General features: G+C 44.0%; 1 long non-coding RNA gene across 1 annotated transcript in view; it reads right to left on the bottom strand.

The window, feature by feature from the left end:
* The window catches only part of LOC133489391 (uncharacterized), a 37438-nt gene extending 27005 nt beyond the window's left edge, over nt 1-10433 (bottom strand). Inside the window, exons 1-2 of the long non-coding RNA XR_009791887.1 lie at nt 10346-10433; nt 5966-6097 (exon numbers count right to left, since the gene is read on the bottom strand). This is a non-coding gene — a long non-coding RNA (uncharacterized LOC133489391). The remainder of the gene's footprint in view (nt 1-5965; nt 6098-10345) is intronic.
* Between the last annotated feature and the right edge of the window lie 8807 nt (nt 10434-19240).

Here is a 19240-nt window from a genome sequence, read left to right as displayed (position 1 = left end):
AACAGAAGGCTTGCCTATCTTAAAAGATGACATTCGTTGGCACTGTAGTTAGCTCATTTGCAGCACAGTACGCTAGTGGTTAGCACAGTGCCTCACAGTTTGGAGGTCTCAGCTTCTGTGTCGAGTTTGCATTTACTCCTACTCCCAAAAACGACGCACGTCAGTTTTATTGAAGACACTAAATTGTCCATAGGTGTGAATATGAATTGTCGCTTGTCTGTACTTTACGTGCCCGGTGATTGGCTGGTGGCCAGTCCGGGGTGTACCCCGCCTCTGGAAAAGTCAGCTGGGATAGTCTCCAGTTTACTGACGACCCGGATGAGGACAATCACAAAAGGAAATGGGTGGCTCGTTACTTCATTTCGCTCACACAATTTATAACGTATACCTATCATACGATTCCAACCTAAGATGAACAGTGAAGAATACTTATCCTCCCTAAAAAAAAAAAAAAACAAAAAAAAATGTATGTCGACACTCTATATCCAAAAAGACAGAGACAGAAAGTTATAAGGCAATAAATATCTGTAAAACATTTGAGCCCTAACTTCCCGAAACCTGAGAATCTTTACGTGGAAATATGACACTGTGAGTTACCCTTTTTGTCCCAGTAATGTCACCTTTCAAAATGAAATCCATCTGTCGTTGCTGGCGTTCCCAAACGTTGTCCTGTATAGGAACACATCATCACGTCTGATCTTTTCTGGAAACGTGTCCAAACAACAAATCCTTGAGGAATTTCCAGAGACTTATAAAGAGTCACAGAAATAAAGCCAACTTTTGACAATGTGGGAGTAAGGCAACTTTTGACATGCTCATATTCGGGATACAAATCACAAGCTGAGGCAGCCGTAGGCTCGCGGCCCAGCGCTGCTATCGGTCTGCAGAAGGTTTTGGGTAAGATGGATGAAAAATAGGATTATCACCGTCACAAGATCGAGCACAGCTTCATAAAGTTCTCCATAGGCTGGATCTGGAGCAAGCACAGCTACATGTTATGCAAATGTTTCTTTGCGTGCACATGTAAGCGATAAACCCGACTCGCTCGCATCGCTATTACGATGGCCGTCCGCCAAACAACTTGTAAGAATTCCTCCTTCTCGTCAGACTTCCGCAGGCGCCAGCCGCCGCTGTACTGGAAATGACTTCGCCAAGGGGAGTAGTGGAGCGAGAGAGTGAGAAAAAGAGAAAGAGAGAGGCTATTTTAGAAAGACTGCCCAAAAGATATTTCATAAATAACGGCAGGAATGAGTGGTGCATAGGTCAGTGTGAGTTTATGAGTCACCGATGATGTCTTGAATTTGACGGCTCGGAAAATGTGGAAGAGCGCGTTTGTGCATTCATTGTTCTGCGAGGAAGCTAAATGGAAAGGACATGAATCTTTCTCTCCCCCGTTTCCTCTCCTCAGTCACTCTCTCACCCTCTGCCACCTCTCCAGGGGAGGAGGGTCTCCTGAGTTTCTCAGGAATGTTGACTTCTCGGTGCCTCCGTCCCTTGGGGGACGTTGGTAGGGGTCTTGACCCCTCTCCTGTATCGCTGGAGCCGATCAGCTAACTAAGTTAGCATGAGATAACTCAACGCTCCCACCATCTCTTATCCCCCCCGCCCCCCAATGAAGCCTCTCTAACTTCCCTTCCTTTTTGTTTCCTCTCACTGCAGCCTAATATGAGACAGGAACTTCATTAGAGGCCGGAGAACATCCATCATGCTACTGTCTCATTTTTGCCCGTGGCAAAAATGTGTCTTTCGACCCAGTGACGTCCTCAGACTGCACCCAGACGGATGACTTGTCCTTTACCCCCTTTGCGGGCCCTAACGCCCCCGCACGTCTGCCGGTCAGTGCTACAATGCTACCATTATTTAGTTTGACCAATCAGCTACAATAATATTTGTGGCTAGGGGACATATTATGGAAAAGTGACTTTTGAATTGCTTGCATACATTCAATAGTTGGGTAACATCAAGTTTGAAATTGAACAAGCAAGTCAATCTTCTGTGAGTTGTTCAGGTGATTTTTACAGAAGAGCCAGGCTCATTGAAACAACCACCATAAAACTGACAGTCAACCCTGATTTGATCTGACCTGAAACCATCCCACCTTTCAGTGCCCCTTTGGTAAGGTGCCAATCGCAATGCTACGTACCTGCGAATCCGGGAAATTGCCAGGTTGATTTTGGAAGAATCTGTATTTGCTTTTCCCACCGAAAAATGGGCTACTGACAAAAGAAATCAAAACGCTCTCGTACGCGTTAGGATGGAATTTTACGAATAGAATATGTACATAATACTATACAGCCTGTTGACATGTTTACCAGCTCGAGGGGTAGCAAAGCTAAATGTACTGTTTTGTGAAATTTGCATTTTGATCCCGGAAAGAATAAACATTCTTCTTGTTGCCATTTTTGTTGTTGTAACTTTTCCAGAAATGACTTTCTCCAGTTTTACATTAATGGGTTATATTGCCACCTGATAGCTAGCAAATATGTCATATGGAGTGGATAATATTTTGGCCCGAGTCATTTTTAATAGCCTACTTTTCCCAAGAAATGTGGTAACACACTCCCTAGCTATAAAACCAAGCCGATTTTGCAGATATTAAACAATACATTTGTCATGACTTGAAATGCATTACGATAACTAGCGTTAGCCAGCTACACAAATGATGCTTGGAAATGACAAATATCCACAGTGGTTGGCGATCAACATGTTTGTTTGGTCTCGTTTCCAAATGGATTTTATTGCCAGTTGTTTAAATGAAATACGGCCGCCGGTCTCCAAGCTGCCCGTGTGATCCGTCCTGTGACCTTCAGGTTATTTCTCACACTCGAAACTCTACGAGGAGCTCGAGCTGAAAGTGACTGCGATCGGCCTCCTGGGACCGGCCTCCTGTTTGTTGTGTATTTTCTCAAGCCTTTTCTTATTTCCCTGTGAGGTCAGCAACCCTGCAATTTTCTCCCACACGCCGTCCACAGCGCTGCCGCGTCACTGGTCACCCACCTCTTGTTCCCCTCGCATCGCCCGAGGTGCTACGTGAACTTAGAGACACACTTTGTCCCCTCAGTGGGAGAACTTAGAACCGTGTGGGGAAAAAAAAAAAGATGAGCGGGGTTGAGGCAAGGGGAGTAAACAGGAGGATTGGCTTAGCGGAGGAAACATGGAGATTATTGGGGAATTTTTATTTTTTTTTTAAATGTGTCACTTCAGAGAAAATGTTTAGCACACAGGTTGTGACTTTTAGATAGCTGCAGGCGAAGTCGGAGTTATTGGAAGGTCAAAGGTTTGAATGCGCCACTTGAAATCAAAGAAACCTCCATGAACTTCTAACCCAAAATCTGGATTCTCTTAAATTGTGCTACCCTTTTGCTAGCCTCAGTCCATTTGTGCCACATTAGATGCAAAAACACAAAACCTTTTTATTTTTGTTGCCATTGTGGGACCTCAAATTACAAAAGGAACTCGAGTTCCTACCATGTTTGAATCCCCAATTTTTCCCTCGCTTGAGTTATTACCAGTCTAAAGACTAGAACAGCCATCACAGCCAGATAAAGCCTTCTGAGCTTTAACAACATGCTAACATACGAAACTAAACCCAGGGTGACAAAGCTCACAAGTAATCATTCAGTAACATCTGGTTGTTTTTAGCGACTCCAATGTTTTTCTCCGGTTTATGACAGTTCCATCAGAAGACGTTTCCGAGGTTATGAACGATGCGCAATGAACACGTTTGGGCAGCGGCTTAAGAATACGTCGTCACGTAGCGCAAGATGGCAATGTTCATTTACCGTCGTACTCTTTCGCATTGGACTGTTTTAAATTCATAGCCAACAAGTGGCATGTTTTGAAGAAAAAGGTACAGCACGCAGGTTGTGACTTTTAGATAGCTGCAGGCAAGATCGGCGTTACTGGAATGCGGCGCTTCAAATTCAAGTGAAATCTAAGAACGCCTAACCTAAAATCTGGACTTGGCCACCATTGCTCTGGCCTTGGTCCATTTGTGCCACATTAAATGCAAAGCCACAAAAAACCCTGCCTACTTTCATTATTTATTATTTGCATTTTGGGACCAGCAAAAACAACGGAAATGGAATTCCTACCTTGTTTGAATCCAAAAAGTTTCCCTTGCTTGAGCCGTTTATTGCCCGTCTCTTAAATGAACCAGCGGCCTGGCGATGGGCATTACTCATAAGTCCCGACCTTGCCAATTTGCTGCTTTGAGAGCCATTAAGGTGTTTAAACTCAACCATTCATACTGCATGGCCTTCCTTTACGAACATTCCTTTTTGTTATGAAATATTGCCATGGTGATTGGCGGAGAATGTTCAGCCTTGACATCCACCCTTGTAGGCATCATTCAGCGCCTTTCATATTCTCCATTCAAAGGACACCTTCACGTGTTCCCTTCCAGGCCTGCTTGATTTCATTGGGATACGTGTAATTTAAACAATGGCAAAGTTAAGTTAACCTCTGGCAACAATCTAGAGCATTTTATTGCTTATTTTCCCACCACGGTAGGGTGGTATTGGGGAAGTTTCCCCTTGTTTATTGTCACTTGTGGGGGTTGGGGGCACGTTGCACTGAGCTGTTGTGAAAGTCGATATGGTGACCCTCTACTCTCAATCAATGACACGTTTGTTTTTCATGCATTTCTGCATTTGACCCAAGGGCACCTTCACAATGAATGCAGGTGTGAGGTACAGTAGTGCTTATGCCAGTTGGGTGAGCCTGCAGTATTTAGGTCATTAGACATGGGTGCGTCACCCGCGAAAGAAAAACAACTTCCTCCCTATCCCCAGCAGTATCTCTCGCTCACAGACATTAAATCATTCAGTCTAATTGGACTTCGTTGCTAACCGAAACAGAGGCACCAAAAGCACATGAGGAGTCTTTCAGACTCATTACAAAAAAAAAAAGAAATCAGATCATTTGATCTTAATGGACTATCGAGTCGGCAAATATTCCAAAATTGTGTTTTACAATAACGGATGAAGAACTAAAACCAACGGCGATATTGTGATGTGCATATTCAATGCGCATAGAGGCCCATTGGGGATGCCTTTATCCTGCAAAACGTTGCGTTACACCAGACCTCCGTGACCTCCGTGTCACAGGTGTGAATGCAAACGTGACAATGTGGATAATTGCCTGTTACACATTGCGAAGCGCCGACGGAGACCGATGACTTAAAACACAAGTCGGCTTGGGGGCTGTAACATGTCAAGAAGCGCTGAACAATGGTCACACTGAGCTAATGGAGATGCTCGCTTGACCTAAAGTGTGTAGAAACAGCTTTCAAAACAGCACTGTCAATCACAGCCGAGCGAGCGCACACGCACACGCACACGCACACGCACGGGCGTGTCACACATGAGCGCTCACAAAGGGACAGCCGGGCATGCACCCACATGCACACTCATGATTCCTGCACACACCTGTGGTCGAATCTCTGCTCATTGTACAGTAAAACATGCGTTCTTTTGCACAGTTGAGACAAATATATATAAATGAAATCGTATTTCAAGTATATTAAACAGTAACAACTTATTAACAGTATATATTGTAGTCCGTCTACACCCTGCGGTCAATACTAACAGGATCTTGCCTGACATTTTTTTTTTCACAATTTAAAACATATCTGTGGCATGCTTTTGTCAAAATATCCTGAGGATTAATATATACGATACTTCACATTCTATTTCTTGTCTTTCTGAAATTAGCCTGTTTTTAGGGGCCCGTGTTTCATGAAGGAAAAGCGACTGTATAGCCCGCCCCATATACTGCTGAGCCAATGGGGAGTAAGACCCGGTAAAGAAAAAGAAAAGTATTTTCACTGGTGAAGGCAGAACTTCGTACACCGCCGTGTTGACAAATTCACCGGGAAATCAAGTATGTGCCACTTGTCAGGAGTTTACACTGTTTGCTAATGCTAATCCGTGCATCCAACAAAGGTCAATGCAGCTCTGCTTACCTTTTGGCTTTGAGCTACCGGTGGGGGACGTGCGTGTTTCTTCAGTACAGTGCCTCTGCATGATCGTGTTTCAGACGGTGTAGTGGTCGTGGCTTGCAAGTGGATCTGGATTTTCACCCAGCCTTGGTGATCCTAGCTGGCAGAGAAACTCAACAATAATGGCAATAAAAAGTCAATTTGCCATCGTATGTCCCGAAGAGATGACTGTTTAGCAAGAGTTTTCATGTCAAAGCTACTATATTGCAGTCGACATAGTTTAGTATTCGCCAAATCTGGAGGTGCCTCCTTGGAGTCTGTTTTCCGCATCATGCGTGGATGTGTGAGTTGCACGAGTGAAACAACGTGTCTGCTTTAATTACTGCGACAGGTACGGAGCGTTCTCCCGGGGTGGCGCAATCTCGGCTCGATAATCGCAATAAAAGGCGACACGGCCGCCTGGGCTTGTGTAAGGCTACGCGCTGAAACGTGTTACCCGGTAGTCACGTTTGTTTGGATTGTACTCTCGGCTGCAGACTCTCTTTGGGTACACCTGTGCAACGCTTTACTCTATCAATGTCATGTTGTGTTTTACAAGCACGAGATTCCACCTCTGCGTTTAACGCGCTGCAGTCATAAACACAAGGGGACTTTATGAGTGAGTCCAGGTGTGCTATATAGTATGTAACCACGTGTTAATGCCAGTTGGATGACTTGAACCGGCAACATTTAAGACTGAAGTGGGGTACACGTACCGATAATTGAGCTGAATTTGATCCAATTTGGGCAAATTCCCAAATGTCTGAGGTCAAGATTATACTGATTGCTTATTGCCAATTTCCCCATTAAAGGACTTATAAAGGTTATCGTGTTTTATCCCGTGGTGTGGGTGTGTTAAAATCTATATTTTGTTCCCCCCAGATCAGCATTGATTACGGTCAGGGTTGACAATCGGAAATGTTAAACCTGTTCGATATTTGTTATCGAAAATCCTTGTATGTCAACCGAAAGTGAAACGGAACAGTAGCCAATTAGCTACTAAACCTTTTGAACAATTAGCTTAGCTTCTTCTATTTCTTCTTCTTCTACTCCAACTACAACAGCTGCTACTACGGCTACGACTACGACTACGACTACGACTGCAACACTTGTTTTGTTTGTTTTTTTTCCGACAACCTGCATGCCCTGTGGCACCATGCTGCCTCTCGCAGGTCAGTCTAGAGATTTGGTTGAGTGTGCTGTTGTCACCTGGAGTGCACCGCATACTACAAGTGTGTCTAAAATTCGATGATTTCCAACCAAGGTGTTGTGAGAGATTATCAGAGAGGCTGGTGGAAGTGATCCAAACAGTTATTTATTCATTTCAAATAATATCATATCTTTGTTCTATGCCAGTTGGCGTATAGTGACCGAACAATTACATGCTCTCCCATTAGATGGCAGAAGGCAGAAGAAACCTTTGAGTATATCAGCTTTGTGTTCAATTCAACACTTAAAGATGATCTTACTTTCTGTGGTGATGCCGTCTGTAACGACAATTAGCGCTCCTGTAGACGCTTGCGATGTTTATTTTCTTGGCAGCTACGCAACATCTTTGTTTTGTCCAGTCTCCCTCGCTTCCTGCTGTCTCTGAGCATTTAGTTTTTATTACGTTTTAACATCCAGTTTCACTTGACATGAATTGTAGTAGACGTAATATTGTTTAACATTCTTTCAAAAATAAAGTAAAAATAAAGCTACCACCAATCGATGCCTATCTGCAGTTCAGGACCATAATCATCTTTATTATGTTAGAACAGACAAGGAATTTGTCTACAGTAGCTGGAGTCACTGTAGTACTACAGCAGAAAACATACTAGGTAAGAAAAGATTGAATTAGGACACATGTACAAAGTACGGCGAATCATTAATTCCGTTGAATAGATAAATGCCTCCTGGCCACTATTTGCTGTTTGTTGTTGTTGTCTACACTGAATGATGTTGAACCTAATTTATCGGGTTTATGGTGGGCTTCAATTGATTTGAAGTAGATTGACGCAAAGTGGACGCACACGCAGATCCACCACACACGGAAAGTTGACTTCAAATGCTGCCAATCCAAATAGAAGCTGCTAACTGGCAAATAGGAAGCTGCGGACTGAGGCTTCCACCAGGGATAGGGTGCTTTTTTTTTTGGGGGGGGGGTGGGCTGTAAACAAGATCACTATCTGGTGTGTTTATACAGTAATTTGGTGGCCAATTGTGAGGAGATTCGTTACAAATTGAAACATGAAGATCAGGTGCAGCGTATGTGGGGCAGATGTCTTTAAAAAAAATAAAAAATAAAATAAATAATAATAATTTCAATTTGATTTTATTGACGCACTTGGATTACCTTCAGTACACAAATGGCATGCCCGCCTCAGACGCCACCACGTTCGACCTCGGAGCTCATTGTCACTTGTGCGCCTCGGTCAATACCGCATGTGTGCCCATAAACTCTCCGTAAATGTATTTTTGTCACATATTTAAGAAAGTCCGAAGAGTATTTGTAGAGAATCTGCGGTCAGGAGGTGGAGGAGGGAGCTGACTGCACTCCTACCATGGTAGGAGCGTGAAACATCTTGTTTTCATTACTCGGGCTGGGGGGGGTGTGGAGGTAGCAGCCTTAATGTGTGTTTGGCTGAATGTTTCTGAGTGCATGTGTGTGTGCGCGCACGGTGCATGTAATTGTCCACAGGGCGACTCATGCCGTTAACCCTGTGCGGTGCCGAGCGAGAAAAGCGAGTCGAGAGCTGATGACATCCAGATGACACGGGAAAACAATGCGGTCTGCTGACATGACATCGCTAAGCGCCCATTTTGCTCCCGGCGTCACAAGGTTCTGTTCTGTTGCGGCGCGGCGTGTCGCGCTCAGACTGTGACGTATAGCGAGCTCGACCGACACAAAGGGGGAAGAGACGTACGCACGCAGGCACCGCCTGACCTTGGGGCGACCTTCCCGCCGTCACGACAAAACTGCTGAGCAATCTTTAATTAAGTCCGCTTGCGGTATGGCGAATGTACTGTACATTTATTTGGGGTGGTGGGGGTTTCTCGCAAGTCAGTTTTATGGGAGACTAACCGGCCACTGACTCCTCCTGGTGGGTTGGGGGGGATGGACAGAACACACGAGAACTGCTGGAAAGTTCTACGAACTCGCAGCGTGAAAGATTATTACGTTTGGAGACGACATGGCGTCGCATACTGCGAAACCTCTGTGGAAAGCCCGGCAGGCAAAAAAAACATAGAAAAAGGGTACGCACGTTAAGTAACTCCAATATTTAGTGGAGGACTTGAACTGGAAAAGTACCTGATAGTAAAAAGATTCCCCACCCATCTAATTGAAAATTCATGTTCCACTCCAGTACATGAACAAAAGTCTGAGAACATGCTTACCGATTTTGAAAATCGTAACCAATTTTTCAAATGCGACAGACCCCACAGGTGATGAGGAAAAAAAACCAAAACAATCTCTTTCTGGTCTTTTTGCTTTCATCATCTTGAGATGACCGGCACAGCACGTCACAAACACGACCATTATCTCCATCAACAATTTGCGAGTCTCCTCCCCGGAACAGGTTTTCTGTTGTAGCACCAAGACTGACCTTTAAGAGGCAGCCTGGTGCCACAGGGCATTCCGACTTATGGAAAATAAAAAGAAGAAGAGTTGAAGCGCAAATCGAACAAGCTAGGCTAACTGTTAGCTTATCTGGTAACTACATTGCGGTGTCCGACTCGAGAGACACGTTATAAAATCAACACAATTATTTGCTCCTCTATTTGTGTCCGGGATCAGCACAAGCTTCAGTTCAATTCTTAATTGCCTATTGTGCTAGTTCACGTCACAGTCACGGAATCCATGAACGAAAATGTTCTTTAAAAAACAAAAAAAACAAACAAACATATTTCTTACTGACCTGAAACTTCTGGAACAAATTGTGTTAAATCTTAAAGGTTCCACAGTACTTGAATTTATCATGAACAACCTCACATTTAAAAAAAAAAACACAGCGTGAATGTTTGTGTTGCTCTTCTGTTACCAACATCGCTGCAGATAACATTGCTCTCTCCACTTCCTGCGGGCTTTGACTTTTATCACATGTTCACGTGTATGTTTTCATTGCTCATATCTTTTCACGCAGTCATATTTGTCAAACACAAAAAAAATGATAAATGAATGCCTTCCTGAAAATATTTCCCCCCTCATTCTTATCACTTCGGCCTCATCCCCTTGTCACAAGCACAATATTGACAGCCCATCGCTGACATTGTCATTGATAACAAAGTGAATGTGTTTTTGTTCGAACAGAAAGCGTGAATCCTTATCATAAGAAATTTGAAAACAAACCCAAAAAAAAGTCCCCAACTGTATAAATGACAAACCTGATTATTCCAAATAGCTATATCCACTTTGCTCCCGTGGCTCCAAAAGTGGTCCCGTTTGTGTTCGCTGTCCTGCGAGGACTCTTTGAACACAGCAGCAAAACACGTGTGTGTGTGTGTGGAGTGGAGTGGAAGTGTCGGAAACAGGTGCTCCCCCCGTTTGATAGCCTTTATAAGAAACAGACGCTAAGTGCCGGGTGTGTCCATAAACACAGCCAGCACGGGCCTGTGGAGACCACTACATGTCAGCTCCCCCGCTCTGTGGTGCACCATGAAGGGTCTCCGCGCTTTTAGTCTCTAGCACGGCGTCGCGTTGAGTGATCTGCAGCTGCGCGGTACACAATAATCATTTAAAACACCTTTTTGGAATCTGCTGCCATTGTCATATGACTAAACATGCAACAAATATTCCTTTTACCGATATCGTTGACCTAGAATGCCCTGTAATTGTTTATTGAACAGTTACAGCGAAACCTAATATAGAGACGGCATGATCCGGCATCTAATTCTAAAAACATGTGAAACATGAAAGGAATGGTTATAAAAATGCCCCTGACATTGAACGGAGACTTATATTCGGCTCCTAGCCTGTAGCCATTCGTCGCTGACTTTGGTAGGCTAGGCTTGGCACACCCTGGACTGGTCCCTCGCCAATCGCACGGGACAGTTCGACAAACAAGCATTCGCACTTATGGACAATTTTGAGACTTAAGCATGTTTCTGGAATGTGAGGGGAATCCGGAATAGGCGGAGAAAACCCATGCAAACGTGGGGAGAACATGAGATTCTAACCCCGAACCCCAGAACTGCGAAGCGAGGAAGATGTGCTAATCATCTAGGACACTGTACTGCCCGTAATGTATCACAATAGTCATGAAATTGCTCCTGGTGAAAAAAGAGTTGTAGTTTCATTTTAGGATCAGTCAACAATCAAACAACGAGGCAAACATGCCAGCCGCTGTTCCAGTGCTGCTCACAATTACTTCATATTAATAAATACTGTAAATGTCAATCAAAATAGAGCATTGAGTTTTGTAAAAGCAGAGGTTGATTCAAATGGGTAAGGTTGCCCTAATAAAGGTTTCGACCTATTCATTTTTTTGTATTGTTGACTGAGTGTTAGGGTCATCATATATAAATATACAAATTCATATTAAAAAATGCTGAAAAATGCAATTTCATCAACATAGTAACTCACTAGCTCTCACAACACTGTGGTACTTGTGCAACATAACTTCATTCTTAAAGAACAACAACAACCACAAAATCCATCATGAGCTATTAGAGGCTGCAGATGTCAAGAGACCATCCAGCAGAGTGAGACATCAAGGTCCAGCTGCCCCCCCACCTTTCCCGGGAAAGGGTCCGATGCAACCACTTTACTGACGTTCGCGACCTCCGCCCCAAACGATGCCGGCACAATAAAAATAAATCAAGCGCGATGATGTGTTAATCTGCTGCGACAAAGCATCTCGCCGGCCAATTAACGTGTCATATTTTATCACCCAAGTGACACCTGTTTATAATAGGAGGCCTGGAAGGACTTATGTGGCTGTTTTTCTTGCCTGTGCGCCGAGGGAGCGGCGGGGTGGGCTGCTACATGTGGCCTTGTGTACTTCAGCGCCAATACAGCGCCGCTTCAATGACTTTCGGGAGAACCACGCTGTTTATACAGGAGAAATGAATTCGCTCCAACACGTAGATTGGGGGTTACATATGTTGCAGCAGGATTTTATACTGTCCAAATGTACCTTCAAGCATCATCTGTTCTACTTTCTGCATAGGAAATAATTGAAATATAAATATTCTGTTCTAGCGTCAAACTGTCCCCATCATAAGCCTCGATTAATGTAATATTATTGAGAGGATAAGCTTTCAAATTTCAAATGGTGTTTTATTTAGGGCTTCTCAAACGAGGTTCCCCCGAATCCCGGGGGTCTACAAGCCCTAACTTGACCTGGCTCGCACGAGACCCGCCTTCATCGCTGAAATGTTCACGCACTCCGTAACGTGTATCCACTGAGACGCTTCGTGAGCAGGCATCTCGGCAAAGGTCATTTCCTTTATGCAACAGGTTGCCGCCCATATAGCGAACATGCCAGAAACCAATGATAGAAACCAAACATACTAAACCAATGATTTTTCTTTACTTTAAGAGATTAGCCAATCAAAAAACAAAAAACAGATATAATTCGACGTATCACCTTGCATATCCTTCGACAACCTATGACTGTACTGCAGTTTTTTTCTGCTATGTAGCCTTCCTTAGTCGTTGGTTCACCACCATTGTGGGACGACTGTATGTTCAATACCAGATTCCCACACGCTAAAACCTTCCAGTTGTAAGCTGGAGAGACGTCCGGCCAGTGAGTGAAGTGCTATGAACATGCTTCATTTATCAGCGCTGTTTGGCAGCACATCTGCACACTAACTCGCCCGCCGCCACCAACGTCACCGAGCGCGAATAAACACGAGGAGGCCGCGTGTGAGCTGAGGTGTCTGCCCTCTCAGACATAATCACACTGATTAGCTGGTGTAATCTGGCGGGCTGGCACGCCTCCTCCTCCGAGATGGACGCTCGGTACACAGTCCAGAGCAGGCTCGCGTGCTCCTCGGGCGAACGCTTAACATGAGTGCTGCTCTGACTTATGGACTGCGTGTCTGTTTTAAATCAAATCGAAAAAAGATCGAGTGCCATCGGGCCGTCTTAGACCTGCAGTAAGCATATTTTTGATCCTGTTTTTGATGGAATATTGGAGAAAGAAAATGGCTTGCTTGACTTCCTTCCATCGGATGAAGTTTGAAATCCAAGCAGTCAGCGGCTCTAATGCGAGCAGACGCAGCAGGAGGTGGAGTGCAGCTCCGGCCTCAGTGGCGCACTTTGAATCCAACCCGTTGGAATAATCGCACAAGGATGTGGGAAGTGAGATGCCGAAAGCCCAAATGATGCCGCTCTCAATGACCTTACTGTTACCTGCTCAACAACGCCACACAAGCCTCCCCTTTCTGATACCGGCCCGGCTCCCAAACCTCCAATTCGGTCCCGTCTCAGGAACTAGCCTCGCTCTCGTTTCCTGTCTGCGCAACAGCCGTCGCCTGTTTCAATTACGCCCCCAGCGCCTCCCAACTTTCCCTTCACGTCGCTGAACGCTCCTGCTTGCTAACATTTTTCTTTTTTTATACTGTCACATCAAGCCTCCTTGTTGTTTTTCTTGCAAATACCAGGAGCTTCTTCATATCTCCCTCCTGATATATATATATATATATATATATATTTTTTTTTTTTTTGAAAAAGGGTGCAATGTTTTTGAAGTTTGAGGTTTTGGACCGAGAGTGACACATCCTTCCGTTTCCGCTCCCTGAAGGATTCCTACACTCCTCTCCTCTTTCTCGGAATACATATTTAAACATCCGTCTTACCTCTGCCAGGTGCAAAGCACGAGACAGCAGCTTATGTATTGAGTGTGCGTTTCAAGGGTACTTGCTGATAATCGGGGCAAATTTGAGTATTTTTTATTTCATTGTATTTTTTTTACCGCTTACGATCCAAATCAGCAAAGGCCCGGTTATCAGTTGTTTCTCAAAGATACGGAGCAATTATCTGTGGTGGGGGATGTGTCCCAAGTGAATTTCTTTCCCCCGGTCTGCGATTAGCAATGATACGTCTTCAACCTGTTCAATATTTACCGTGGCAAATCATCAAAACTTGATATCGTCTTCTACTCGTCCTTAGTCTCTCATACATCATCATCATCTTCTTCTGGAATTAGGATGCACTCTCATTCAAGTCACTGTTATTTCCCTTTTGGTTGTTTAAGTCCAGGTATGGAAATGGGACAGGCCATCCGTACAATCCAAATGTCGCAGCCCGTTGTCCATTTCCGATCCAAGTTGCCTGTTTGTTGACAAATGGACAAGCGCAAAATTGGCACGCCGCTGTTGTTGATAGTTTGGCATTGGTGGATGTCTGCCCTTCAGTTTAGGCCATTGCAGTTGAAATGTTTTGCTCTCATCTCTGAGGCTATACATTCTTACAGATTTCATATATTTTCAATGATTCATTTGCATTGATATTGTCCTCACTTTAGACTATTGTGGAAACTGTATAAAAGCAAACTTGTTTCCCAATTTTACTTCAAATAAATACATTCGAATGAATTGATGTTGTATGTAAATTCCTGGCAAATTCCCATGCCTCATTTGACTCCTCCACACATCGCTGCAGTCTTTAAATCCCAAATCAATTTGAAGGGGAGACCATTTTCCCACAAGGTCACTTCATTGTAAAAGATTTGAGCCATGATGAGGATGTTGTGTTTCTTTATGTGGTTTTCCAACTTTCTCTTTGCTGTGTGCTCCACAACTGATGATTTTCTTGTGCACTAACCCTGCAGTAGTATATATATTTTTCCTAACCCCTGTAATATACAGTATGTGTGGACATGGCCTTAGTAACCAAGCTCCGACACCACATAAAACACACAAAAAACAACAACAGCTGATGAACACTGCTTGCACAAGAGGAACAATTTAGGAAGGTGTGAAGAGATAGCGGCGAAAACCCCGGTCGCATTCATTACACGTGTTTTAAAGCTGAAGGTCTCACAGATGTCACCCCGTTTCAGCGCACGTACGCGGTCAGATGGACATTGTTCGACTTGAACCGGGAATAATGTGGCTTTTAATGAAAGTCGGAGAGTTCCTAAAGTCCAGACGATGTGGCCAACTCCCGGGAAGGCCGTTAAATGGGAATTTATGTTGCTCGTTGACATTTTGCTTGCACGTTCCAGAGAAATCGGGGGAATTATAAACCACGGTGCTGTTTTTCTCCTCTCCTAGTATGCATTAATGTGGAGAAAAATGCTGCCAGTGTTTTACATTTTCCTTGTTGCACTGTGTGCACACTGCGGACGTAAGGCGCGGGCGGGGGCGGGGGCGGGGGCGGGGGCGGGGGGTGCGGGTGTTAAACCTCTGTTGTAATCCCGCACACATAAATGTCTAATTGCGCCAATTTGTGCGACAAATATTGAATGTCTGAAAGATGTCCTGTTGACCGGACACCCCATTACGTACACACGTACAACTTCCTAACATTCAGTACGAGAGCTGAGCCAAACATCTTTGGAGACCAAACGCACTCCATTCTCAGTTGAAAGACATCGCCTGCACATGCCTGAATTTCATGCATTAGGCTCTGAAAAAAAGGAGGAGAATGTTGAAAAGGTGGTGTTTTTTTTGGATTCTTTTGGATTCTTTCTTGACAGATGCACTAACCCTTCAGGAAGTTGTGTCTAAAACAAAACCTAAAACACCTCCTTGATGGGAGGGATGATTGGTTTGGTTTGCTTTGCTTTGGTTGAAGATTTCCAGCTAAAAGACACCCGCTGTCATTCAAAATAATAATAATAATAATAACTCAAAATGTGTCCAGGTTTTGAATAATGTTGATCTGTGCACCAAATAACAGCTTGGATGAAAGATGGTAAATAAAGAAGTTAAGCACATCATTGTACACCTTCCATACTGTAAACGTACGGTATGCCGGAATTACATCAGTACGATTAGTCATTGAGGCAAATGTGGAAAAATCTTGACAAAATGAAAAGATTTTCATTGAAATGAACTCGACTTTCACTAACTTCATGTTGAGGTATGAAAAATAAATGAATAAAAAAAATCTTATTTTACAAAGCGTTCCATGTACCAAATGATTCATACCCTTTCTTAACATTGACATATCCGATGTTCTAAATGTGTTGTTGATTAGAATGGTTGTGAAGGGAGAATGGTACAAAAGATTGCACCCCAGGATTGCGGGAAATTTCAAATAGTACTTACTGGAATCAGAAGTGCGCCCGACAAATGTGATGTGACTTGTTAAAGACTGTCAAGATGGTTTTGATTCACTTCCAAACTGCTGAACCCTGCAAGAACTGAGACAAAAGTATAAAAAGAATGCACTGGTGGAAGCGACCAATGCTGTGAGAGCCACTTGGGCACCCGTTGCTTTACCACTGGGCTCACCCACAAAATTGTATGACATTAGAATATGCAGTTGTGCTTAATGTATGGCTGGAGAGTTTCATCCAAGCTAAAGGTTTGATGGATGCTGACGTGTAAGTGTTATATTTTCAGTCCAAAGGAGTAGCATGTTGAGAACCCAGTGGATTGATTGACAGCCACGCTGGTGGTGGTCCCTTTGTCCAAATCACTCACTGGCTGCTGTTTGATCATATGTCTCGGACGGACGGACGGGATGACCTGCTGGCGGCGGCTCGGGAACTGTGTGAACTCACGTTAGAAACTTTAGATCACAGAATCAATAGTTGACCTCTCCAGCCATTTGTTTTGCTGGAGAGCCATTTGTACATTGCTTACCAATGCTCGTCTTTCTTATTTCATATTGGAGCTAATTTCCAACAGAAAATAAGTGTTTGGGAATGCAGCATTAGATCCACACCATCCTTAACCCTTAAGGAATCTTAGTTTGGATTTACACTGCAGGTTCAAGTGCCCAGTTCAAATTTAACGCTGAATATCATATTGTTTGGACTGCCTATTTCCACATACTTTACCAGTGACACATATCCGATATAGCTGTGTTCGGGACAGCTCATATGCACAAACGTGTATATTGTATGTTTAAAACCTAACCAAGCAGAGCGATGGGGAAGAGGAATGTTGAATGCTCGGCCTCACCAAGCACAGCTGAGGGCCACGGCCTATAACTTATTGTATTTACTCTACCGAAATGATCACGTTTGGGAGGGAAAGATGATGCTTCTGCGTAAGGGTGGGTGGAAAAGTAGCCATACACAGTTTTATGGTATGACTACATTCTTTTTTTGATTTATTTAAAAAAAATTTTTTATTTAAGGGTAAGTTACTGAACGTACGTAATTTGTATGCCAAAAGCACACAACAGAGTCAGGCACATGTATTAATTAATGAGTGGGGTTGCTTCATGGAGCTTCGTTCATCATTTGATTGAGACGTTTTCGCAGCTTGGTGAAGGGCTTTTGCTCTCCCACTGCACAAAGCAAGGTTCGGTAAAGCATACTCGGAGGAGTTTGGTGTGGAAGAGTGTGGAAGAGAGAGCGCCATAAAACACAAGTGGTTGTTAGTTACCCCAACACATAAATACCCTAATCAGGCTGAATTTGAGCCTAATCAAAGTCAGCCAAAGTCCGATTATTGGTCTTGAGCAATTATCCTGCGGTGCGAGGTGTGTTAAGAATGATTTTGCCTCCCCGATCTACTCGGAAAACAGTCGGTGCCGACACTCAAAATGTAAATGTTAAACGTGTTCAATATATAAGATCCCTATGTGTGTGGTCAACACAGATTTCGGCCAAGCCGCGGACTCTGTGAATGTCGTGGAACGTAATGATAACCAATCAGGAAGCGACTGGAAGCTTGCGCCTCTGACAGGTCAGTTTTGGTACTGTGACAGAAATCTGGTTTGGGGGAGAAGCTTTGCGATTGTCAGTGCAGATATGGTCATTTGTGACGGTCATCTGGCGTGCACCACACATTGCAGTAAGCACAAGTTCCAGTTTTGTCCTCATGTGGGGCCTCTCATATTTTAAAGATTGAGATGTTCAAAATTGTTAAATGTGTCCCAATTCTTTTGTCCATATAGTTGAACATTCTATCTCCAGGTGGTGAACATTTTAGTTCAAGTGCTATACAATGTTCCCCCACATATTCATGGAGTCACCCATTTGCACATTTTTTTTCATACCCTATCCGCCATTAGTTACTAAAAACTCACGTGCCTTCCCCCCCCCCCCCCTTTAAATAATAGTTCCTCTGAAGCATTATTTGGATGGTGGGCCCGAGCGAATGTGGGCTGTTAAAACCAGCGGCGCATAGTTTACCCACCCTTGCTCTAGTCTAAGGGGACCTTAGGAACAGGAGGAAGATTTAAGAGGAGGTATCTTTATGTAAAAACAACTAAATATCAAGTTGAGTAATGTTCCGTACAATCCCTGCAACTCTGACTTTTATCATGACCCTCATTTAGGTATAATATTCCATATCACTGTGGTCGACTGAGAGTCACTGTATACTGTTGTCTCTCCAAATAGTAGAAGAATTCAATTACCCAACCCTGATGTATCATTATACCGCTGTCCAGTCCCTGCAGTGTGCATGTACAAAGACTTATAGTGTAGCAATAGAGGGCTTTTTTCTCTCTTTTTTTCCTCTTCCACCGCAGTGTGCAGACAGACTGACACGGTGGCCAATAAAATCAAAAGTACAAGAACTCCTGTTGTGTTTCATGGTCACACTCGAAATCAATCACTGATGTACAGGGTCAGTGGTGCAATTATGTCCACAGGACTCCTCTGATCACTCCCCTGCACCCCCCCCAACCCCCCCACCCGAGCTGAAGCAGGCGTCTACATCAATACGACACTGGGAGGGCACTTACTGGACATGAGGTTGCTATTGCCAAAAAAAAAAAAAAAGAACTGCATGCAGTAATACTGCTGGAGGTCTCGTTTAACAGCGCTCCTCAGACTCGGAGTGGCAAAAGGGCAAAACCTGCGAGTGGTCTCGAAGAAAGGGAGAAAATTGTGTTGACTTTGGAGTCTCCCGTGTTTCTCCTCATCACAGGAGTGAGGGCTCCAGTGATTTTTATTGGGCGCACGCTTTGACAGTTTGATTTCGACTGTGTACTTCTGACTTTGATGTCAACCCCTGCAATTTTCCACGCAAAAAAACAAAAGCGGTCACGGCGTGTCGGGGCGGTATGTACAATATTTACTGTAGTTCCCCCATCTGCAACATCACACCGTGTCCGGAGAGAGCACTTGTGTCCACGTCTGCGATCGAACGCACTGTATTGTATTAACGTCTCATCTTCTGCTCCCTCTCGTGACCTTTTAG

This window comes from Phyllopteryx taeniolatus, chromosome 14 (assembly GCF_024500385.1).
Source record: "Phyllopteryx taeniolatus isolate TA_2022b chromosome 14, UOR_Ptae_1.2, whole genome shotgun sequence".
NCBI classification, from domain to species: domain Eukaryota; kingdom Metazoa; phylum Chordata; class Actinopteri; order Syngnathiformes; family Syngnathidae; genus Phyllopteryx; species Phyllopteryx taeniolatus.
This window is presented reverse-complemented; position numbering and strand designations above follow the sequence as displayed.